We start from the raw sequence: 27,602 nt of genomic DNA on the forward strand, positions 1-27,602 counted from the left end.
GTGTTTTTTCATGTCTTTCCAATAAAACTACTGACAATTCACAGAAAGAAATATACAATGAAGTAGAAATGTTTTGACAAAGGAAAGAGAAAATGCCATCAATTTTATTCAATGCCAAGAGGGGACCTGTCCCACTTTTAGCAGTTAAACGCAATCACCCTCATCTGACACACTGGGTCAAAGGTCACATACCAAGGATTGCCAACAAACCAATATTATTACAATTACTCCCAAAAGTCCTGACAGCAAGCATTGTTTATGATGATGGGATAGAAAAATTAGCTCCTACAGTCAACTGCTGCATACTGGGTCCATACACTCAAAGCAACTTAAAATTCAAAGACTTTCAAGGACTCTTTCAGCAAGTTTCACAGACTTTTTGTAATACAAAATACATTCAATTTTCTACGTATCATTTTCATGATGCATTGTCCTTACATATCATTTTTACAATATCACAACTGTTTGATCATTTCGTGATTTTTGAAAATTGCCGGTAGCTTATCAGTTTTCCTGGCCTTTCCGGGACTCATTTTCCAGGACTTTTCCAGGACTTTCAAGGAGCCTATGGAACCTGTACAATGGACTGCACAGGTCACTAGACTTTCTGGCAAACACACATCATCACTTGCGTTAACTCGTTGGGGGATTTTTTTGCGGTCAAAATATAAACTATGCTAAGAATTCTGAAAATTTGATGAAAGTTTCAGAAAACATGGTTGGACCTGGCGACATTAATAGAAATAAATAAAAGGAGGAAATAAAACAGATACACGACCCGAACAACGGGGATCAGTAAAACATCAACCACACATGTTGAATTACTGTATAGTATACTGGTATGTCGTATCATAAGAAAACATCAAAATACGCCTGATGAAATTTAACATCGTTCACCACTCTTCGCAAATTCAAAAACAGCGTCAATGACACTTTGCTCACACTTAGTTAAATGTGGCAGGCCGAAGTGAGCATACTATATAGCTTTCTTGGGCTTTAGCTTTTAATATTGATTCATAATGTCAAGTGCATCTGCACACATTTTGATGCATGGTCAATCAAATACCAAGGCAACGTATGCAATGGCTGGCAACTGTTGCAATGGACACACACATATACAACACCATAATATAGCCTGGTACAAAAGTTAGTGATACAATCTGCCATACCAAAGTAAAGGTGTCCTCTTGTAATATTGTACTACATGGAATTAATGTAAACAATATTTGGTACTTAATCAAACTGTTTAACAGTAATACTTTCATGTATGAAAACCACTTATTATTGGCTTGGAGATCTCTGGTTGTGTTTCTGTACAAATCATCACCAGCATGTAAAATTCCGACTCACAATTATTGAGGTTTCATCAAGTTTACACTTTTGCTGCTTATTAGCATACTTTTGGTCGATGGTAACGTCATTTGAACAGTTGAGCATGCATCTACAATCCAAATACCAATTGGACCAGGGAATATAAGAATGAAATATTTAGTAGTTTTTGGACCAGAAACAGCAAACTTGACTAAAAATACAGTATTGCAGGTTTCATCACAAGTTCAACAAAACTGATTTACATCACACCTTAAAACCTTCACATTAAATTTCACAGTAATCTGACCTGCAATTTTGGAGAAGATTTATGACCAAAATGAGAGGGAAATGACTCAAAATCAAATATGCCAAGTTCACCACAACTTACTCATAGAAACATGCATACCAAATTTAAAAGCAAGGGCACAAGCGATTTTTGATGTGAACTGACTTACATACTATATAATACATACACATATACATACATACCTACTGTACATACATACTTACGTACATATATATACATACATACATACATACATACATACATACATAAACACACATACATACACACATACCGGTAGTAACAGATTACCATAAAGCTCTTTGGTATCTATGCATATACCAATGTGAGCTAAAATTGTTCTTAATTCTAAACTGTGAGCACGAACTTGTAAGAATAGTTGCAATGTCCAGGTCAGTATTAAAAAAAATACCAAAAATTTTTCAGTGAGAATATTCAAAATTACCTTCACTCTAAAATGTAAAATAAAAGCTGTTTATAATAAACTGCAATGTCTGAATCAACAAAAACATAACAATTTTTGTTTCAGTGAAATAAAAATTAGAAAAACTTGGACATATTTCCCCACGTGAAAAAAAAAGAAAAAAATCCAGGAATGCTGCCCTGTTTGCCAAATATTTGGTAGTTCCTTCCTGCTAACTATTATCAGACTCTGTTTCATGTAAACAGCATGGGCATTGATAAAATCTCAAATTCGTCCTACGACTTCTGTATCTGGTACAAGGTCATGCCATCTCAAGGCCACACTGGCGAGTCGCGGACTTAGTGCGGCATTTCTACCTCTGAATGCACATCATATTTTGACATGCAGGATGCAACACAGACTTTACAGAATAACGTCACCATGGCAAGCACGCAGCCTTGAAATACCAGCTAAAGCCAGACGAAGCATCTTGGAATAGTAAGGATCACATCAGAATTCAGCGGCACAGAAACTATCTCTTGCTTTGGAATAATCAATCAGATCAGATCTGAATTCAAAAACCTGGATGTGGAGCCCTGCTGAGTTTATTCCCTTTTGTCACATCACAATGAAATAAATTGATGATGATTTGCATGCCTAATAGATGCCGAGCAGGAAATGTTCTGACTTATATATCGTGGCTAATGACTAATATTTTCATACAGTCAACCAAACACAGTAACACTTTTAACCCCTCACCCCATGATTTCCTGTATTTTGCAGTGTTCCCACTGATTATTATGATAAAGTAGACTATACCATTAGCAGAGAGGGCACGCAGGTCAAGGAAATGGATGGGATTTTATCTTGTATAGCCGGTGTCACATCTATATGTTGGTAAGTTTACCTGTCATATGCAATCTGCGGACATCACATCGTAATTTTACATGATTAAATGCTGATTACCTGCTATTTACCATACATAGTTGATTATACAAGGTTCAAGAAACTGTATTTTAATGTTCATATTCAAGAACACAGGTAATGAAAATTCTTGTCATATTCAAAAATATTCAAAACCTCCAAAATTATGTTTCATGTTCGATTGAAAAAATCTGAGATTCCTGAGAAATATAAATAACTAATCTAAATAGCTTTCAATGGTATACATGAGGGTAACAAATGGGTAGCAATTCAAAACCTTGACAAATTAATATTTCTGTGAGTTGTGGACAGGTATTTTTCTGATCATTATCATGATGTGTGACAGGGAATCCGGTGGGAACAACAATGGCAAAGCACCAAAAGACTGACACAGCACAACAGCTGCAGCCTGAGTTACAATACAGCTTCTCACAAGCAATGAATGGCGTGCATGAAATTTGCCTTAAAAACCCGACAACATGCCACGCTATATAGACTGCCAATCAACTCGGAGATCAATACCCATGCATAAAAGCTCTATCTCTGCTTTCTTGGCCATCACAGCTATTCCTGGACAAATATCAAAAGATGGATATCTCACGGGTACCCTGGTTGACATAACACAGAACAGTTCAAGGCAAATGATGAACATAAAATACAGCATGGATAAGCATCTCAGCAAGCAGGATATTACAATATTGTGCCGGCGGCTAGAGTGTATCACGTTTTATTCTATTCCACTTCCTTTGACAGCAGCCAGTATGCAATCAGTGTTAACTGAACCAGTGTGTACAAACATATCAGCTACTTCTGTGTGAAATCTACCACACTGAAAGAACATGTCTACATAATTTGCTTCATTATAATTATTACGTATCAATCATTATTATCATTACACCATGACTTTCAATGGAACACTGTTTTGGACTGTACCAGACAAAGATGGAAATTGACAATGATAGAGAGGAAGAGAGAAAAAGTGAGAAGTGTGGGTGTAATAACACAAGAAAGGGCAGGCATACATACACATACAATCAATCATACAATATATATGTGTGTATGTGTTATATATATATATATATATATATATATATATATATATATATATATATATATACATACCCACAATATGTGTGTATGTGTATCTATCTATCTATCTATCTATCTATCTATCTATCTATATATCTATCTATCTATCTATCTATCTATCTATCTATCTATCTATCTATCTATCTATCTATCTATCTATCTATCTATCTATCTATCTATCTATCTATCTATCTATCTATCTATTATATATATATATATATATATATATATATATATATATATATATATATATATATATATATATATATACACCTACCCACAATATCATCTATCTTCTACAGTAAAATTCAGTACAAACACATTCATACATTCATTAATGGTAGCAAAGAGTTCACGCAGCAATTATTATATAATCATCTTCATCATCATCATCATCATCATTAGCCATTGGGATGAAGTCACCATGGGATAAGTACGAATGCATGCGGTCACAGTTCATTCAATGACATATCTACAGATTTGTACATGTATCTGTGCTTTCTGTCAGTGGGAAATATTATTGTTATGGACACATGAAATGCCAAATCCTGGTTCTGGACGTTTTTTTTTTTCTCTCACAAAAACCTCCCATGAAACCACATTCGGCCGTTTTGCAAAGAGAACCTTTGGCACCTTGCCAAGAAGTTGCAGTGATCTGAATCACTAATGTGTTATCAGAGATCTAAACACAAGGAAATACAACATAAGGAAGCACTACATACTCTGCAGTAAAGTACCGGTACTCAAAATTTTAATTTCTACACCTGTCATACCTCTGGCTGACAGTTTCCTTCTTGATTTGGAGGAAAAAAGTGTCAAGTAGATTTATTATGTCTTTCCTGTATTTCAATAATATAATCTGTCAAGTGATTCATCATAGGATTTCAACTTGCTTTTCAAAAGACGATGGTTTATAACGCAGCTGGGTTTTGTTTGTGTTTTTTGGGGGGGGGTTAAACTTTATATATTCTTAAACAGCTTCCTTGAATACACACAAGACTGATACATATTAAAATGCCAGAGTTTATTCAGTGAAGTTAGACAATGTGGAAAACAAATAATAAGGCTGGGACAACTTTGAACAATATTTCTGTAAGATCTGTATGGTCTGACAGGGTCCCCAATGAATAGATACAATGTATAACATATGTACATACTGTTTGTCTTACAAAACTTTTCTGCAAGATTTCTAGGAGGAAATGTGTGTGTGCCTCACATTAGTCAGGCAATTGGCTATATCATGCTGATGGAGATGGCATTGGCAGGGACAAAAATGCTGTTTTCATTGTCCTCTTCGGTTTGAAACATCTAAAAACAAATATGAACTCAGAAAAAAATTTGATGTTACAGTTGATGAGAGCTATGTTTAAAGCAGTAGTTTATTCTGATCAAGGTTTTTGGTTCGTTGGATCATCCCTTGATTGTTTTTACAGCAGCTACAAGAAATTTGTGTCACTGCTTTCTTTACTGGTTCTGTCCGTAAAGAGAGATTGAATAATTGTATTTTGTTGACCAGTCTTTTAGCATGTTTCAAACTGTGACAAAATAATTGACCATGAAATTGATACACAGTTTAATGTCAATGACCATGACTTTGTCTCTTCCAGTTATTTCAAGCTGAATGCTCTACCTGGATTAAATGTATATTTTTTCATGCAGCATTGGCAGCCTGTCCCTCCATTCATGTACAGTGCTTTTGCTGAGATGTGGGAAGATAGGTTTGGGATACCTCCATGTACCATTTCTGTTGAATCCTAATCTTGATATACACTGTTGGGCATCCCAGTAAAATTTCCCTGGGTATCAACCTCAAGTAACCAGATATGAACTGTAAATGCTCACGTGTTTCATTATATATTGAAGTTATTTGTAAATTTGAACCGTTGCCACATGTTTGCAACTTCATTGAAATTATTATGATCAACATAATGAACAATAATCACCGCCCATTAACTCTAAAAGGTCATGAAATATAGAAATATGTAATTAGCTGAAATAAAAATATTAAAGTTACTTGACTGCTCTTATTGTATCACCACTTTATATAGCAAGTGTAATTACCGTTGGCCAAGTCCTTCAAGCCATATATGCCGAGCTGTTAAACCTCATTAGATATGCAAATTATAAATTAGCTGACATGAAAATGTGAAATGACTTTCGATATTGTTTTAACCTAGTACCTGGTATAATCATCAATGTACATAGCATATTTTTCCAACTTTGATCCAGTAAATCCCGGTATATATCCCTAATAAGCAAAGTTCATTAAATATGTAAATTAGGAATTGGCTTAAGTAAAAATGCTTAATGATTGTCAATAATGTTGTATCATGGTATCTGTAATATGTGTAGCAGATTTTGTCAACTTTGGTCGAGTCAATTCAGATATATATCTCTAATTAGGAAAGATCATTAAATATGCAAATTAGGAATTGGCTGAAGAGAAAATGCTTAATGACTTTAAATAATGTTGTATTATAGTGTCTTTAATGTACCTAGCTAGCTTCATCAATTTTGATCAAGTCAATCCAGATAAATACCCCTAATTATGAAAACTCATTTAATATTCAAATTAGGTTTTGGCTGAAGAAAAAATGTCTTTTGACTTTCAATAATGTTATATCACAGTATCTTTGATGTATATGGCAAGTTTCAACAACTACATTCAAGTTAATTCAGATATATATCCCTAATTGGGAAAGTTCATTAAATATGCAAATTCAGAATTGGCTGAAGTAAAAATGCTTAATGACTTTCAAAAATGTTGTATCATAGTGGCTTCAATACATGTAGCAAGTTTCATCAACTTTGGTCCAGTCATTTCAAATATATATCCCTAATTAACAAAGTTCATGAAATATGCAAATTAGGAATTGGCTGGAGTTAAAACGCTTAATGACTGTCAATAATGTTAAATCATAGTATCTTTAATACACATACCAAGTTTGGTTAATTTTGATCAAGTCAAATCAGACATACATCCCTAGTTAGGAAAGTTCATTAAATATGCAAATTAGCATTTATCTTTCATGTCATCCCTTAATGGTTCCCACTGCTGATATATCTTGGTGTGATCAACATTTGTAGCAAATCTCATCAAATTGTGTGTAGTCGTTTTAATGTATATCCGTTTTTTCTAAAATCATTAATTATGCAAATGAGCAAAAAGTATGCAAGCCACACCCACCAAAAACTAATCAGTTCTTGCCATTTGCTAACTGAATATATGTACCAGATTTGATTCTGATCTGATGAGCCATTTTTGAGATATCGGACCAACAGACAGACAGACAGACAGACAGACAGACAGACAGACAGACAGACAGACAGACAGACATCGCTGCGACATATGCTCACGTGTGTAAACACGTGAGCAAAAAACTAGCGCTAGAATTTCCATACAGCAAACTGAATAAATTCAGGCAAGACTGAAAAAAATACTGTGCCCACAATGGACAAATTTACAAATCGACATCGTCCCAGGGGGTCCATTTGCCTCACAAAATTATGGGAAGCCCTCTAAGGAAATCTTATTGTTTTCTTCATGGGTCCACTGTTTTTCAAATGCACACTTGATGACAAAGAACAATCCAAAATCAGTCTTTCACTGGACAATTTACTCTGCAAAAGCTTCAGATGCACCCGTAAGCTTTTATTCCCCTGTTGTGTGAAGCATTTACTGCGTCATCCCATATTCATATTTATCAGTAGAAACTGAACGAACAAATGCACTTTCTAATGATTTTCTCCAAGCATTGACATATAATTTGATCAGAAACGTTTAAGTTCAATCAGTCTGTATTTATATCACAGCCAAAGTCTTCATTCAGCATTTCATTTCTACTCCCTTTGGAAACACATAGTACATGAACAAAGCAATTAGTCGTTTGAGGAATATTTAACCCTAACACAGTGGCAGGAATCATTTGCTCGTGGAAATCCCTCAACAGTGACATATAATCACACCAGAGTGTCCTCCAAGCCAATTTGATGGACCACTGACTCAAAAACACACCCTTTGACTCAAGAAATGTTTACATATTACAGGTATTGGCATGGGGCTGATTCAATGATATTGATCACAAAAATATTCTGAAATAGACGACTAGAATACCGGTAGTTAAGGAAATCTTGAAGTTAAGGGCTCAGTCAATCACACATACTGTAACCATATATGTAGACAAACACACAGACACACAGAAATGAACACATCTGATTTGAATAACAATATATTTCATATACACTTTGTTAGGGCATTCAATGGTCTGTCACCTATACTGTTACAGTTATTCTGCTACCAACTAGATCATTTGAAAGACATGCCGTGATGATGTATGGGCAATGGTTTACACATGTCATCGGCTGCCTGTAATATTAGTCCTGTACCAGTATTAGCATACATGTACGTAACAGGGCAGTCATTCAACATGATCATAATTTCTTCAATTGGCCGCACATCGATTTAACACGCCACTCATGATTCAGGGCGTTCTGTTTTACGCTGTCTACATCAGCGCTAATGGACCTACTGTCAGGGCACTAAGTGGGAGAGGCCAGATCAACGTATCATCCAGATTTCCCAGACACTGTATTTTCACTGCTCCTTGTCACAGGCACACTCTGAATTCGATTTCTTGAAATGGAACATGGAAACCCCATGTTGATTTCTGTCCTGGTGATACACAATCTGGTTGGATGCTTGGGCATTTCATCTTGTATCAAGAGCTTGTACGTATGTTACAGTAACGCCTCACATATCAACCAACACTAGGGGGTAACGTCACATCAACAATATTCCAGAGATAAATGTATACGCTTTCTCTGGGTGCAAAGAAGATGGAGGGATGACATGTACAGACTCTGATAAGTCTAAACTGTGTCAAGCCCTTGCTGTGTACATAAACCAGTCAAGCCGTGTTTGACATAACCTCTTATGTGAATGAAAAATATTTTATCTTCTAGTGTTTGCTCCTTCCACAAACTACTAGGGTCTCAACATTTAAGCTTAGGTCAGCTTGGTTAGAATACTGATAACCAAAATATGTCATCTTTAAAGAAATGTCAATTTTTTCCAGTAAACGTTGACCACAAAAAAGTCTTTCATAAATTGTTGTTCACCTTTTATCTACTTTTCACTTGACTGTAGAATTTTACAAAAGCATTATCTGTCAACAAATAGTTTAGGCAGATGTGCAACGTCTCGGCAGCTGTTATCCAATTGGTCGGCTGATTTTACTGTTATAGTTGCTGTGAATAGTAACAATCGACCAATCAGATATCACCTTCCGAGCCATCAGCAGAATAGTTTTAACAATTTTTTTCATTTGACATATTCTGTCCTACTTTTGATCACCCCCCTACAGATTTAATGGTTATAAGCATAGCAGGATGGTTGGTAGTCCGCTTTGAGGATATTTACCATCCCTAAAGGTACATGTACTGTACATTAAATATGATTTCAAATTCTACACAGGAATCATTCAAAGGTTAACATGGCATTGTGAATATACTTGATCATCTGGTGAGAAATCTTCAGATTTACAAGGCACACTGCATGCACTGATACTTCATACAATGGTATGCACACAGTGCAACCACTCCGTTGCTGACAGAACAGTATTGGTTGTAAATTTTACACATCAACAGGTTTAATTTTGATGAATGCATTGAGCTGTAAGTGTTACATACACAAGTCTCTTCAACAAAACAGATCAACAAATACCCACAGAGCTATCAGAATCCCATTACGGCTCACTCACACTGGGGACAGCATTGATAGAGATGACAGCGTGGGTTCAATTTTATTTGAAGAGGGCATTCAAAACAAGCCCCATAACTCACCAGAAGAGGACACGGATGGTTGCAGCCACAGAATAGCAACATTGAACTGATTGTTACTTCCCACACAGTTCCCACCGTGTGTACATACCATATATACAATACACCTACCACCCGGTGACCACTATGTTAGTGTCAAGGGGAAGTGCATAGTATTGGCATTACAAATTTCTGCTTCCTCACCATTTACAGTAACTTCTGTCATCATCACTGTTTTTCTCCAAGGAGATTATAGTTAACCGCCACCACACTGAATTTCTTTAAAAGTATGCTCAATTTTTGATAACTTTGCAAATATAATTATGGAAGAATTTAAACAAAGTTCTATTGGACTTAATCTATCATCATTTCAGTACCAATAAATACACTGAATATACATATATCTTTTTTTGAAGTTTCGCAGTTTACACAGGCTATTGGCAGCCATTTCCTGAATTTCTCATCAAATTTTGATTATTTATGATTGATAAACCAAATATAATTACTACTTCTTTACTCTGTTAAAAGTACTGTATGTCAAAATACAGAGTGTAAATTTTGTGAAAAGAATGATTTTTTGCAAAAAATGTCACTTATAATTATCGACAAATGAATTCTAGTCTGGACTTGAATTCAGTTGTCAATAATAACCTTTGGACAAAACACATGTACAGGCTGTGTTAACACTTTGAGAGCTGTAATATTTCCCACCAAACTTTTAGTGCAAAATTTTACCAGTTTTTATGAATTTTTCTGTAATTTTTTGATAATTTTGGACCAAACAGACATCATCACATTTCATTGGCTACAGTTTTTCAACAAAATTTTGGCAAAAATCTGAAAAAATCTGACTGGGGTTACATTTTATAAAAGTCATCGTTGATGACACAGTCCCCACTTGTTTATGGGTACTTTGATTACAGGTCCTCAGAGAGGATAGAGTCCTCTTCATGAATTAGGTCTGTGATAAAAATATTTGATACAGATGGCGCTCAATGGCCAAGAATGAGTTCCATGGAGATGAAAACATAAAACCAATGTAGGCCACCATCCTAAAGTTCAGAAAATGAGTCAACTAGAAATTAATCAACAGGATGTTGCAAAACATTTTTGCATACAATTCTAACACTTGACAGATTATCATTGGTACCATATTTCATAAAGTTTGATGCAGTATTTACAACACTATGAGATCAACATCTGTATCAAGTTTCATCACATTTGACGTTGTATTAATTTGTGGCTATATCACCCTAATTAGGAAAGTTCATTACTTATGCAATTACAAATTAATTAAAATGACACTGATAAATGTCTTTTTCAATGTTAAAGCAATGTGAGCTTAACATCAGTTAACATCTGTATAAAGTTTCATGAATTTGATGCAGTACGTATTTCTTGACATATCAGCCTACTTATGAAACTTCAATAATTGACATGTTACTGCTACATGACGTGAAACAAATTGACGAACATATGTATGAAATAGGTCAATGTCCTTGTACCAACTTTGAATGATACTGGTGGAAATATGTCTGAGTTATGGCTCTGTACATTTGAAAATTGTAACAAAGTCACCGCCATGTAGCGATATTTCATCTTACTGTTTAAAAAATCAACATGTATATGTATGACGTAAGTCAATGTACATGTACCAACTTTGAATAAGATCAGTTGAGACTTGCCAGAGTTATGGCTCTCGACATGAAACAACCATAACAAAATTGCTACCACGTGGCCATATTGGACTATCTCGTGAAACCAATCGACAAACATATGTATAAATAAGTCAATTTCCTTGTACCAACTTTGAATAAATTTGCTTGATACATGTCTGAGTTATGGTTCCGGACATGAAAAAATCGGAAAAAAAATGGCCACACGGCGGCCATATTGGATTGTATCATAAAACAAATCAATGTGCATATGTATGACATAGGTCAATGTCCTTATACAATGAATAAAATTGGTGAATAAAATTAGTTGAGACATGCCCAAGTTTTGGCTAAGGACACGAAAAAATTGTAACAAAATGGCTGCCATGCAGCCATATTGGATCATATCATGAAACAAATTGACATACATATGTATGACATAGGTTAATGTCCTTGTACCAACTTTGAATAAAATCGGTTGAGATATGCCTGAGAGTATCATGGCTCTGTACATGAAAAAATCTTAACAAAATGACCGCAACGCAGCCATATTGGATCGTATCACAAAACAAATTGACCTACATATGTATGACATAGGTCAATGTCCTTGTACCAACGTTGAATAAAATTGGTTGAAACATGTCTGAGTTATGGCTCTGTATATGAAAAAATTGTAATAAAATGGCCGCCTGGCGGCCATATTGGATCGTATCACAAAACAAATTGACTTGCATATCTATGACATAGGTCAATGTCCTTGTACCAACTTTGAATAAAATCGGTTGAAACATGTCTGAGTTATGGCTCTGTACATGAAAAAATCGTAATAAAATGGCCGCCTGGCGGCCATATTGGATCGTATCACAAAACAAATTGACGTGCATATCTATGACATAGGTCAATGTCCTTGTACCAACTTTGAATAAAATCGGTTGAAACATGTCTGATTTATGGCTCTGTACATGAAAAAATCGTAATAAAATGGCCGCCTGGCGGCCATATTGGATCGTATCACAAAACAAATTGACTTGCATATCTATGACATTGGTCAATGTCCTTGTACTAACTTTGAATAAAATCGGTTGAAACATGTCTGATTTATGGCTCTGTACATGAAAAAATCGTAATAAAAAATGGCCGCCTGGTGGCCATATTGGATCGTACCACAAAACAAATCAAGGTGCATCTGTATTACATATGAAGTAATCCTTGTACCAAGTTTGAATGAAATCGCTTCTTGCATCTCTGAGATATCTGCGTGAACAGACGGACGCACACGCACGCACGCACGCACGCACGCACACGACACGCACGCACGACATGACCAAACCTATAAGTCCCCCGGACGGTGTCTGTGGGGACTAAAAGCGACAAAATTGTCTTTGGCGCTCAAAGTGTAAAAAGCTGATCATTGTAACTTGATTTTGAAAGTAAAATAGAGAATTGTACTTCACAAACAGAATGTTAACAATGTCAATACATCAAAAGTCACAGATAACAGAGATGTCACCGACACATGTTTGTTGCCATGCTGTACACTCAGCAAACAAAACCTCTATACAGTGTTCCCTCTAAGGTTTCGAGAGGATGCGCAACTTGAGATACGCCTGATTGCCTCACAGCTGGGTCCGTTCATGTATATGCTAATTTATTGAGGTACGTCACAACGTACAATGAACGTTGGTGGCAACTGCGCCGCCAAGGGGCGCTAAACTCGAAACGCGGAAGTAAAATCTACGCTGAGATTGCACATTCGCCCTGAGTTATCGTTTCCAAAACTAATACCGATTGAAATGACTGAGACTAAAGTTGCGCAAAACATGAAATTTCACTGCGAGAGCAGTCGGAGATACACGCAATTAGCGTGCAAATAAGCCTTAGTGGGAACACTGCCTCTATACATGTACCCTCAAGAAATATACATGTATGATGCACTCCCAGCATGCAACACAATTTGAATGGAGATTTCCTCACTCTATACATGTGGGATGCAGGATAACAATTTTATGTTGTAGTAACTTCAGGTGAGAGTGTGACAAAGGATGACCAAAGGCCTGACACATTTGCATTTTTGCCTAGAACACTACAGCCTTACAAATATACAATCTTGAATCTGCACTTCACTTTGTTGCATTCATGGAACTAACTACAGCTTTCATGGAGAATAAATTATCTTTTATGGGCACGTTTAAAAATCTTCACTGCAGTTTTTATCAGTCCCCTTAATTCTGACCTTTAACCTTTCTTCAAATAGGTTCACATGGAGGGATGTTGACTGCTGGTAGAGGGAAATCAGTGTAATCAACAAGTCATTGACAATGACATAGTCCCCACTTGTAAAGGAATATTAGTCTTGATGGGGCAGGGAAATGTGGTCATTAAGAAGTATCACTGGAGTGTATATGTTGAGATCTATGGGCACATAGGTCTATGTCGTTGTTCCCAATTTGAAACACATGAGGCATGTCTAAGTTATGGTTCTAAATCGGGAAAAAAGATCAGACCTCTAGCTGTATTGGCCAGCCAAGAAATACATATGCGCATAATAAATGAGGTACAAGATGTGACATCTTAAGGTCTAATATCCTATCAAAATTGGAGGGTATAGAACTTTTGGTTACTGAGTTATGCATATATATGTATAATCAAGGTCAAAGGTCATCGAGGTCACGTGACATTCTGAAAAAAAAAATTGTATTGCTAATTAATCCCTATATGCCAAAAATCAGATCTCTAGCTCTATTCGCTTGCCCAGAATTAGATATGTGCATAATTAATGAAGTAAAGCGTGTGTTGCCATAAGGTCTTTCATCCTACTAAATATAAAGGACATAGCACTTGTGGTTACTTATTTATTGACATAAACGTATATTTTAGGTAAAAGGTCATCGAGGTCACATGACATTTGGTCAAAAAATTTCTATCCTATAGTTATCCCTATATACCAAAAATCAGAAATCCAGCTCTATTGGCTTGCTCAGAATTAGATATGCACATAATTAATGAGGTACAATATGTGGCGTCATAAGGTGTCCCATCATACCATATATGAAGGGTGTAGCACTTGTGGTTACTGAGTTATGGACAAATATGTATATTTGAGGTCAAAGGTCACTGAGGTCACGTGACATTTTGTCAAAATATCTGATATATCTGCGTGAACAGAGGGACATGACCCAATCTATAAGCCCCCTGGACTTCATCCGTGGGGACTAAAAACTGTGTCACTGAATCCTTTTTGCAATATGAATACGATGAGAAACTAAATTTTTATTTTACTTGGCCTTATACATGGGATTCTATGGACAGCTGACTTATACATGGTAGTCTATGGTGGTGTAAACTAAAAAGTCCTCTAACACGGCCAAATTTGATCGCATTGTGAAACAAATCTACGTGCTTCTGTATGGGGTAGGGTACTATCCTTGTGCAAAGTTTGAAAGAAATTGACCAGGGCATGTCTGATATATCTGCGTGAACGGACGGACGGACGGACGGACGGACGCACGCACACACGGACGCACGCACGGACATGACCAAACCTATAAGTCCCCCCGGACGCTTGTAACTACCCACAATGCATCAGTATATCAGAACAGAATCCCGTCTGTATTTGCTGCATGTATCTGCAGTTTCTATGGTTTCAGCTGTCAAAACCCTTATTTTGAAAAAAAAAATACAAAGATAAAAAGGTAGCATAGACTATCCATCTGTTGACGCTGCAGCTTGTAATAATTTATACGCTGTAGGGAATACTGTATCATGTTATGCAGTGAAAAAGAAAATTGAAAAAGTGTGCACCTTATGCTTGGGGAAATCATGAAATTTCCAAAGATTAGATGACCAAATTTGCACAATGCTTTTTTTCACACCTTGTTATCCACAATGCAATTTCAACTTGAAAAATTCCAATCACTGCAGGCAATCACTAGTAATCAACTATGAGGGAGTCGACAGCTTTCAAGCGACGACACCGCAAAAACTTCAACAAATTTGCTGATTGTAATGGGAGTTTCACAGAAAACAATGCCCAGCAGTGAATTGATTCAGGCAGTCAGTGCAGAGGTGAAGACGATCCCCAAATGACAGGGTATACACTCAAGTTCTCAGGACATTGCTTGATGAAGTGTCGGCCCAAAGGTATAAATTAAACGAGAGAGTAATAAATCTGAATGGACTGGCTAGGATATCAGTGTGAAAACTGAGCTACAATGAACACGCTTGCATAGAAATAAAGGTATACCCAAATATCGAACTTATAAGCTCTGAGCAGAGGTGAACACATTTGGATCGCAGAAGCTGAGAAAGCTATTTCCTATGACATAAGAATGAATACCAAATGTCAATATGAGAAATGAAGAGTGGTGCATATCATGTGATTGGACAGAAGGGAACACAGATTGAAGTGGAACACAATGAAATACATGTGAAATGGAATGCCAGTGTAGAATGGTATGGAACATGATACTGACCGAGGAACGAACCCACCTTGTAACTTATGATTCAAACGACTTGCATTTCGGTATGTGGTTGATGCTATCTATTTTGTGGTTCTGTCTTTATTCTGAATTACAGCCCCATCGGACAGGGTGTGAAAACAAATGTTAGCTCCATCTGTGGGAGGATTTTCAGTAATAGACATGTACATGTACACTGAGTGCAGTGGAAATGAACGAGTAAAATGGTCAAATACTTACAACTATCAACTCAAATATCACGAAATTGGTTGATTTCAAACGGTAAGACTGAACTTTCACCAGACGTAGACAGCCCTTGAATGCAAACTTTGTTTGTGAACAAATCGCATAGGGACTGAGACGTCAAAGAACAACTTCTCAATGCGATCGAAGTAATCCAACCAATCTCTCATTGGATTTACCGAGCAAAAGCGACATGAAAATGCACTGTACAATATAAACACTATGAGTCTCCATATGACACGAAAATCGCATCGAAACAGGGAAACAATCTTTCATTGTTGGATCAAGCAAGCACCTTAGGAGCTGTACAATAGAACTGATGTTCACAACGTAATCTCTCTGCTGAGGGCCTTGACAACCCTGTGACAAGATGAAACACAGGATTTCAGAAGGCTCAAAGATAGTTTTCCTATGACATATGCGTGGTTGGCATCATAGGAACTATGCCAGGACTGAATCGTATTAGCTCTGCGGTATGAAAATACCAAGAGGAAGTCATTTATCTTGATTTAAAAGTCAACCGGGCAGGAAACACATGCATATTTGACAGCTCTCTCTTCACAGTGAAAATGTCAGCTATTATTACAGATCTGACAGATTCCTACAAAGCCTTAAGTACTAACTGATATCACTGATTTTGGTATATATCTTGTTGGCTAAACCTCAAAACAGCTCAAAAAGATCATAACTTTTGATACCATGTGATATAACTGGATAAAACATATCACAATAGTACAAGCCACACCCACACAGCCGTAGGAACAATATTCATCAATTATTCTGCTTGATTTGAACTCACAGCTATAACTACCTGCTCTTCTAACAAAGAGGTCGGTGATCAAACCTACTTAGCTACATGCCCATCTCTCAGCTTTATATACTTTGAAAACCAAGTAGCCACAGTTGGCTAGAAAGGCTTCTCCTAATATAAAATATGCAAATGCACCAAATAGTCTTACCACAAATCATCAAACATTCACCACTTAGCAACCCCTTACGAATAAAATATAAAATGAAAAGTATGTCTTGACTTAAAAAAGTGCCATAATTCTTTTCAGCATACACCCTAATTTAAATATTAAATCAACAAGTAATTAATATGTATTTATTATAAACATGTTAACAAGTGTGTTCTCAAAAATTACAAAGGTGGAATTGATACATTGCAGTGAAATCTTAATACATTTTATGGGCCTATGGCTTTATATATTCAGAACAAAGTCCATTCATTTATTAATTCATCATTCATTCACTCATTCATTTATTTATTTATTTATTTATTTATTTATTCATTATTCATATTTTTCAAACAGAACCCACAATGTGATCACAATTTCTCCCCTATTTAACTAAGACTAGCTTGACAGTATTATCACTGTGTTATCAGTGAAGGAATTCATTATTGTTCAATGATGTGAACACATCCTGGCAACCTAAACACCATCATAGTCCACAGAGTGAGGGTAATATACAGAATTGCTTGATTACACAAAACGGATTGAAACTTGGATGTTTCCTCGAGGGGCCTACATCACTAATTAATGATGTAACTGACACTACAAAGGTGTTGATCAGCAACAAGGTGCATTATCAGCTACATGATCATTTTGTGTTCAAACACAGAAAAAAACAGAGAACTTAGAAAGACTGTAGAAAATAATATGTAGATATGTATGGGTATACACAAAGCCTTTTAAACTGACACATCTTAACATAATGGACATATAATGTTAGATTATATTGAAAGTAAAATAGGGGTCAATGACTCATATGAGATAAAACATCACCTATTCTTACCCCTTTAACCCCTCCCTTCCCAAAATTACCCAATGTTGAGGTCCATCTTGTATTTTTTCCCTCCAAAATTTAAGTGCAACATTTTACCAATTTTTATGAACTTTTCTGTAATTTTTCTGATAATTTTGGAGCAAATGAACACAATATTTCATCAGCCACAGTTTTTTATCAAAATTTTGGCAAAAATCTGACAAAAATTGACTGAGGTATATTTTTATAAGGGCGACAAAAATTGACTTTGGTGCTCAAAGGGTTAACAGTATAAAACAGTAGGTTTGTGCTAAAATTTGATGCTGGAAGGGCTAAACAGACACGTGAATAATTTGCACTATACCTACTTAGAAGAACAGCATCTGTAATTCAATAAATTGCCCCACATTTACAAAAAATATATAAAAACTTATTACAAAAAACTTATTACAATGATGTAGTGCTGATAAATAAGTCTTGTTCAATTTCTGGAATCTCTAGTTTCAAAAATATCAGACATCTTCTGCTTTATCTGAAGATAATGCCATTCTAAGGAGAAATGTTTTATTTATAATACCTCCCATTCAAAAGATAAGACTTTTGCCAATATTCCTTATCAAAAAATTCCCCCTTTTTCTGAATCACTGTGACACAAGACCCCAAGCTCCTCTAATTGTGTTCCATTTATTCATATATCATTCCCCTCTCAGAGATAATATCTCGATAAAAATACACGTTGAAGGAAAAAGAGGCATCGCAGTAGTTGATCTCTCTTAAAAATTTGATTACTCTGACTGAAGGGCCTCCGCGAGAAAAGAAACTGTTGCTTGGCAACCCGTTCCAGATGCCCTGAAGCGAATTACTGTAACTGCCAATTCAAATATCGCAGAGGAGTCTGTCTTTCAAGAAAACTGGCTAACTGTGAAGTCACTATTCTTGGCGATCGCCACTTTCTAAATCACAGGTGCGCCTGTTTCTCATGTCTGCAGTGCGCACAAAGAAACATGTCATCTTCTTTTTGTATGTAAATTAATTTACCATGACAACTGCATATGCTAACTTATGCAAATAACATGCATTTAGAATGCATTTAGCGTGAAATCGTATGCTGACATATTTTGTTTTCTTTTATGGCGACAAGAATAAATTCAAGGGATCGGTTTTGCCTACAGGTGTACAATGACAGTCAAATCTTGCATATCTGCTTTACTGTAGGCCATTTGACCGATGCTTAATTCAGTTAAAGTGAAACAATTATGGTACGCTACACTTAGGCAAAATCTTGTCACTTGCTTACCCAGACTTGATACTAATCAGCAGTCTGGACTATGACGCATTCATTATTAACAAACGTTTATGTAAATACATGTAAGTAGGCTGGCCTTGACCTACAGTTCATATCAGCAATGAAAATGCCGTGCATGCAAACCGGGAAGTAACTATCAAGGTCAGATTGGTAATAGGAATTCTGCCAACATATTGAATCCCAGATACGACCACGCTGATTGATATCAGGGTACCGACTGACTTTCACACACAGCACTCTCTCCTCTCTCTCTCACTCTGAGTCCCTCTTTTTTTCGAATCCCCTGTGATGGAATTTTCCGTTTCACAAGCCAAGGAACAGATACACGGCAAATTTATGAATCTGGAACACTTGCATTTTTCTTTCCATCCATGTGCCTTCAGTCAACTTAAGTTCATGGAAATACATGAAGTTTATACAATTGAATACATTAATCATCAAAATACACGAAATCTCAGATTAGATGTTGGCTGTAATTCCAACCATTTCAAGAACTTTATAGATCTCTCAATTTGAGGAAACGTTCAATGAAAGTAAAACACCGCAATTATACGGTGTCGCTCAAATTTGATCAGAATTGGTACATACCAGTACGGGTACCAAAGATGAACAATAAATGTTGTTTCTATCTGTTCAGTGCAGGAAAATTCTACGTTAATGTTATGACAATGATTTCTGCACAGTACAACCAGAAAAACAACAAGAAATATTTCAACCAGAAAAAAAGAATGACAGAAGTAAATAAGGTCTGAAACTTTAGGTATGGAGAACTTTAGCAACATGCATAGCAGAAAGGCAGCTAGCCCCCCTTAGTTTGACCATAGACGGTCTTCCTCTCCTCTACTGATGGTCTTCCTCCCCTCTACTGTCTATGGTTTGAGCAGGTCTGTTCATATGTAACAGTTCATAAACAATGACAGGAAATGACTCAAGTCAGGGGAGTACGCCTGTTTCAAGCCTGTTTCAGAATTTCGCTTTTTCTAACCTCATTTGCACATTTTTGACACTGATGTGTTCATTTGAACAAATTCACATCTCAACCCCTACATCTACCTGTACACCAAATACTGAGACGGTAGCTTTAGCGGTATGGGAGCCTTTGTGTGTGACGGACATACATCCGCACATACCCAGAAATATACAGACGCCACTTAGACTCATCATATAAGCTCTTTTTGGTATTTATATATAAAACCAAATATGAGCTAAAAATAGGCTGGCATGTACTAAGTACAATTTTTGCCATCCGTTTGCTCTCTGCCTGTCTGTCTGTCTGGCTGGCTGGCTGTCTGTCTCTGTCTCAATTTCATAGCATCTTCCCTGCATCTGAATTGAGCACAGTTGTCACTGTGTTCTGGTGAAAGGACAAAACAATCATCACACATCTGAGAATGATACAATCTGTGGCAAGATCAGAAAACCCTCGCATAAACAGACTGCACCTTATTCAAAATTAGAAGAAGTGGCGGCACTGATCTTGAAATCTTCCATCACATTGGGGTACTGACATAATTTCTGGGATAATGTCAACAGCTATAAGCTGCTTGATAGTCATCAACAATGCACTGCAACCATGTGGAACTGAGCAGATTGGTGCGTGATGGTTTCAAAACTACTGACCTCTATGCTTTAATATTATGCTTGTGCTTTTATATGCCCAAGTACTAGAACAACTTTCATAGGTAATGTTAGTGTTAGTAGCATTTTGATATATATACACACACACACACATGCACTATATCACTATACACACTATATATATATATATATATATATATATATATATATATATATATATATATATATATATATATATATATATATATATATATATATATATATATATATATATATATATATATATATAATATATATATATATATATATATATATATATATATACACACTGAGTTGATCAGGATAATCTAAAATATTACATTTCCACTACAAATTTGTAGTGGAAATGTAATATTTTAGATTATCCTGATCAACTCAGTTGTGTATTTAGCTCTACTCTAGTATTGAGCACTCTACTCCAGCTGATCTTGAACTAAACAAGTATATATATATATATATATATATATATATATATATATATATATATATATATATATATATATATATATATATATATATATATATATATATAATATATATATATATATATATATAACATATATATATCTATATACATATATATATATATACAGTATATATATATATATATATATATATATATATATATATATATATATATATATATATATATATATATATATATATATATATATATATATATATATATATATATATATATATACACAGATACAGATGTGTACCGGTATTTGTGTGTATCACTATGTATGTGTACATAGACACACATATGCAGGGGTACATGTGTGGATAAATATATATATATATATATATATATATATATATATATATATATATATATATATATAATATATATATATATATATATAGAGAGAGATAGATAGATAGATAGATAGATAGATAGATAGATGTATCACGTTACACATAAACATCTACTTTTATCATCACATAACTGATACATATAGACAGTATTGTGGTACATATTATGAGGTTATTACGAAAATACCGCAAAGGATGCACGAGGACAATGGCGCAGCGTATTGCCTGACGCGAAGCGGAGGGCGATGTGCGGCGCCAATGTCCGAGTGCATCCTGAGCGGTATTTTCGTAATAACCTTATTATTATACATCTTACATTCCTGATCGGGGCATCAAAATGTCGGAGTAGTGACCGTTTTCGTGCAATGTCAACAATTTTTCCTCCGATTTTATCGCGCCGTGTGGAACGCTACCTCTGACGCGCTTCCGCAAGTTTTAGAGTGTATGCACTACACACATACGTACATACAGAGCGCGCGCGAGACTTGTTCTGGCACTCGTCCAAGGGGTCCCTTGAAACCGTTCTACAGTGAACGCACAGATACAGCCGCAGGAATGGTGCGCCTTGACACCGTACGTGTTACGGAACGGGCGCCAGTTCCGTACGGCTTTTTTAGCGCACGCTAAATGCTATTGTTCTCGATGGTAGATGTATAATAATTACTGACACGTAGAGATACATATGTTAAGAAAACAACAATAATGATTAATTTGGATTATGTGTTAATTTGGGTGTGAGAAGGAGTGGCATGATGTAGATTACATTTCACATCCTTGCTACAAAAAAAATTTGTAAGAAAATGCGTATATACTGTAATTTATTTGACAGCAAAGGCGGATTCACTCAAGTTGTACTTTCAGATTCCACAGTTACAACTGAAGGCTCTGCGATATTTTAATATAAATACAATAGATTCCCTTTATGGAGTGAATAATAGGAACACATTTCTTTCATGATTAAAATATTAACTTACTCTTTGTTAAGCTACTTAGAATTCCTATTTAGCTATCGAGTAACATGTATCCAAGGTGATGAGCTGGGCAGTTATTGTAAAATCATGGCAAAAAGCCACTCAAATCTTTTTTCAAAGGGTAACTTGTTTGCTGTAAATTTAACTCAAATGTACCTATGCTGTGGTCAAGAAACTGGATATCTGGATGGCCATGGCAAAGAGATTGCAGTCAGATGTGGGAAGGGTATCATTAAATGTACTCGCGTATCTTACCACAAAACTACATGGAAAAGCCACAGATGGGTTTCCATGTAAATTAGGCCTGTCTGTACAACAATGCAAGCATTCACTATGGTTTCGAGCAGTGACATCAAATTTCATAAACTGAACAGGCATAATTTCCCATTTTTTTTTGTTTCCTTCTTTGACAGCTGTGAAAAAAGAATTTGCAAGTTAAGATTGTCAGAATAAGAAACGTATAGGGTGTTGACTGAAAATTAAAATTCATACACTGTTATGCAAAATTCATCCTGACTCTGTACTGACTGATCTCATCCTGAGATACTGCAACAATAAGCTAAACTTGCAACTTATTATACTCCATGGATTTAAGCATTTTACTTGGAATCTACTTTCAAGGAAATCATTTGCAAGTTACACAAATTAACAGCAGCTCGCTTGTATCTTTTTTCATGCTTGTGTACAAATGAAACAACTTGCTCACTTCATCCTTACTATGAACATCAAGTTGGATTGCTGCCAAGATGTTCTGAAGGGCCTTGCCTTGAGCTGGGGCGGAAAGATCAGATTATGCAAGTGCCTGGAATTCTACATGTCAAATTTAAAAATTATATCATTATCTTGGTCAAGATAGTGTCTGAGGGTTTAATGTTTCACATCATAGTTGGTATGATCAACGGCTAATAATATTTTGATAATTATTTTTTGTTTCATATAAATGTCTGTATATTAGCTGATTTGTGACTATTTTATATCAACCATGTTATGATAGTATTAGGGTTTATGATGATAGTAAGTTCATTTTTTCTAGATAAACATGATAATTTTGCACAACTTGGGTAGAAAGAGGGTGAATATCCACTCATTTAAGGCACAGATTATGGACAGGGGATGTGACAACAGTGTTTCACGCAGACAGGGGGATGGGGATTTCCCCTCTGTTGACATGTTGGCACCCCCTAATAATTTGTGAAAGGGAACGAGCCCCATGAAATGGTGGCAGTCATACCTTAGAGATGCAGGTAGAACACATGATCTGGTGAAGTCTCCCCTAAATTTTCTGGTAAAGGGGGAAATCCCCCCTGTTGATGCCATCCTGGATGAAACACTGTGACAATGGAGTTACAACTGGACGGAGTGGGGAGGTGGAAAGACAAAAGAGGAGGATGTACGGGCAAGTACAGAGACACCTGATGTGAACTGGTGAGAGGCTGGTCAGAGTTTTATGATGAAAGAAATGGATATAATAGATACGTTGGTTAAAGGCCTTTCCATTGAGTTAGTGAGGGGGAACTGGAGGTGGGGGATCTTCACTTTGTACGGCCATGGGGAGTTGAGGGGAATGGCAGGATATACGCAGAAGGGCAATAAGCTACAGAAGTAGCTTTATGTGGAAAAAGAAATGGATAATAATGATTAGCTGAGACAGGTAAAATGGGCTGCAAGTATGCATAAGATCTCAATTGATAATGAGCAGAATGGGAGGTGTAATTAATGAGTTGGGGGTCCGTTGACAGGTGAAGGGGGCAACACATATTACAGTCATAGCTATACATAGCATCATTGGGGCTCTACATACGAAGAAGTAAAAGGCATTGTATTGAGACACTTCCATAATTTGCTTCAGGTCATGTTCTCGACTAGTCAAGAATAAAGTTCACTGTACACCTGCATTACAGTGGGCGGTGATCCCGGGCAACTTCAATAATTGACATAGATACATCTCCATATCGCTCAACAATTCAATTTCATCCCCAAACACTGTGTCTGCTCCGACGCTTTCATTCTCAAGCTAAAATCTGATTTGGTAACTAGATGATTGAATTATGGCTGGATTCCACTGTGGACAGTCGCTAAATGCTCCAGACGTATATACCTGGCTTTTTGTAGAAGTTAATTAACATGTCTGCTGATGGCAGACATTTTCCTGCCACTGTTGGCAGATGCTGCTTTCAATATTAACTCTCCTTCCATATTTTCAAGATTTTTTTACTTACATTAATTTGATATATCAGCAATCAATTGTATATATTTTGTATGGGAAAAATGACTTTTTGTCTTCACAACAAAAATGATTGTAAGGTATTATTATTAGAGAGTCACTTTAGAATATCTTTCCTCCAAGACAATCAATGCCAGAATCCTAACTGTTATAGAAGGAAATATTGAAACCAAATGCCAAATATTTTATTTATGGGAGATTAAATACAAATATTTAACAGCTAAATATCAGCCCACTGCACGTATTTGAGACGGCAAACAAAATGTTCACCAATGTGATAATTCAGTGCTGTGTATTTTAAATCATCCGAAGGGAATCGTGACTACATTATGCAAAATACAAAACGACGGCTACATGGAAGAGCATATCTGCTTTTCAATTAACAGAGAGGTGACTCTGACAGTTTACATAATATCTTATTTTTCCACTTCAGAGAATGTTTGTATCTCATTGATATGCACAATTTTCTTATGAATTTTTTAAAACTGTCGGTCTGATAACCTGTTCGCCAAAGAGGCAGACATGCATAAAAATTTGAGTCGTACCATTATTGTGACGGGGAGATGAAAGAACAGATGGAGGGATCTATTTCCGTGGAACTATAACTGTATATAACAGTATCATTGTTATATATATATATAACAGTATCATTGGTGAAAGTGTCCCCAAATTACTATGATAGAGCGGTTACAATTCCCAGAATATCTTTGCTTTAATGAGAAGAACAGGTGCAGTTCGATATCTCTCTCATATTTCCTTACACCCATACTTTTCTAATTCACCGGTACTTGACTGAAGTGTGACTGCAGATGGCTAGATAGGAACCTAATTTGCATATTTGCTAGAGTATTTACGATGGCATTGAGCCATATTACCTGCTTACTTTTGGATGGGATGTTCTCTGGATTGTTCTTATCCACAAGAAAATTTTGTTTAATAAATATACCCTTTAATTTACATATAGCCACAGACTGTTTCAATACGATGGTTTCACCTGTCAGTCGTTCCCCAATGTTCATTTTTCAAGGCGTGGGGCTTTTGGCTTGTTGTTATGAATAATGCTAGGTAGGCCAGTAAACAATGTAGGTACAGACAGGTGCCGATGAGTTAAACAAATAATTATAAAATTTCACTTGTGTTCCATCAATATATATCACAACTCTGCTTTTATCTCAAAATGTCTCAGCAACTATTTTCCCATCTTTACAGTTTTGAAAACCTGTTTGCACGCCTGAAACTATATGGCAAGTAGCTGTCATTCTTAGTTTAATTAAAATCCCTGAACAATCACCACCGTAAATTATCCTTACAATTACATCTTGTTTCAAATTTGCACTGAACATAAACACACGCCACTTACAATAGATCTATTTTGAGAGAAATCTGATTATCAGTTGTGTACACATCTATATCACATGATACAGTAGCTAACTGTCTGGTACTCATAGCCATCAATTATACAGTATTACATCACTTTCACAATCTGTGAGCCGAACCTGAAACCACATCAGCTTTGCACCGCATGTGATAGAGGCAATTAATAAGTGGTTTCACAGACACAACTAACATCCCTGACTTATTAATCGCACACTTTATGACCTAACTTTGAAAAAAATATACTACGCAAAATTCAAAAACAACAAAAATCAGATGGCGTTTGAATAGAATTCCAAACTTGTGATATCATTTACCGTGGTATTAGTTTACAAGACTGAAAGATCAAAACATATTCAGTGTTTCTAAATTCAATATCTCGCGAGAACAAATTGATTTGGAAATGTATGAGTGTAGCATGATCTGTGTTAGACATAACTATGTTGAACTGGGACGGGTGGGGAGAGACGACAACAGCAGTGGTATTGTTGAGGAGGTGACGCAGAAGTGGCAAAGTGCTCTGGATAAAGAGTGGTATCAGTCTGTAACCTTAGACAAGTGCCGACATATGTCTCCACTTCTTTATCTGACCTTACTGGCAAAACATTGGTACAGTAATGCTGCTACAAGACATGGGAGTTGGTCACTCCCATGTGATAAAAACGCCCACAAACCTGCCGATGAGGTTTGCTAAAAGCTATGTCCACTGAGAAAACATTTACAACAATCAAACTGACACAGAAAGTGAATAAACTGTTTTCATTATATCAAATATATGACAATGATGTTTACAGGGAAAAATGCCAGATTTGAAATCAGTCATGTCAATTTTCCAAAATCATACGAGTACAAGAATCAGTACAATCAGTGATTCACAAAATCTTTGGGTCGACTTTAAGGTAGTATGCACCTCAAAAATGAAAGACTTCAACTTCTGCTCAGGCATTCCTCAATGAAACTTTCAACCATTCTCTTGCCAAAGAATGAATACGGTAAAATAGGGGGGTCACCGTGCAAAGTTTGGTACAGGAGATACTGTAACACACAACCTAACATTTTCATACTGATATTTGAAATTCACAATGGCCGCCACCCTTGTGCGCATATATGGGGAAAACAAAACTTTGGATTTTCAAAATACTAAGACGGTGAAATTGTCCTTACTCAAAGAGCTTTAAAATGAGCCCCCACTAGTTGTAGATCAGAAAAGAGTTGTAAAAATTTGAGTTCCAATATCTATCCCTGAGGCGCATTCCATCTTCAGATTTTTTCTAAATGTCTTTGCGTCAGCTCTGTACATGTAAGAAGTGAAGTTTTCTTGCAT

The 27,602-nt window shown here is 36.1% G+C and overlaps 1 protein-coding gene across 4 annotated transcripts in view; it reads right to left on the reverse strand.

Annotated features, from left to right (window-relative positions):
• LOC139133240 (ADP-ribosylation factor-related protein 1-like) overlaps positions 1–27,602 on the reverse strand; it is a 72,483-nt gene that overhangs the window by 33,570 nt on the left and 11,311 nt on the right. The window lies entirely within an intron of this gene.

Source organism: Ptychodera flava, chromosome 5, assembly GCF_041260155.1.
Source record: "Ptychodera flava strain L36383 chromosome 5, AS_Pfla_20210202, whole genome shotgun sequence".
In the NCBI taxonomy this organism is placed as follows: domain Eukaryota; kingdom Metazoa; phylum Hemichordata; class Enteropneusta; family Ptychoderidae; genus Ptychodera; species Ptychodera flava.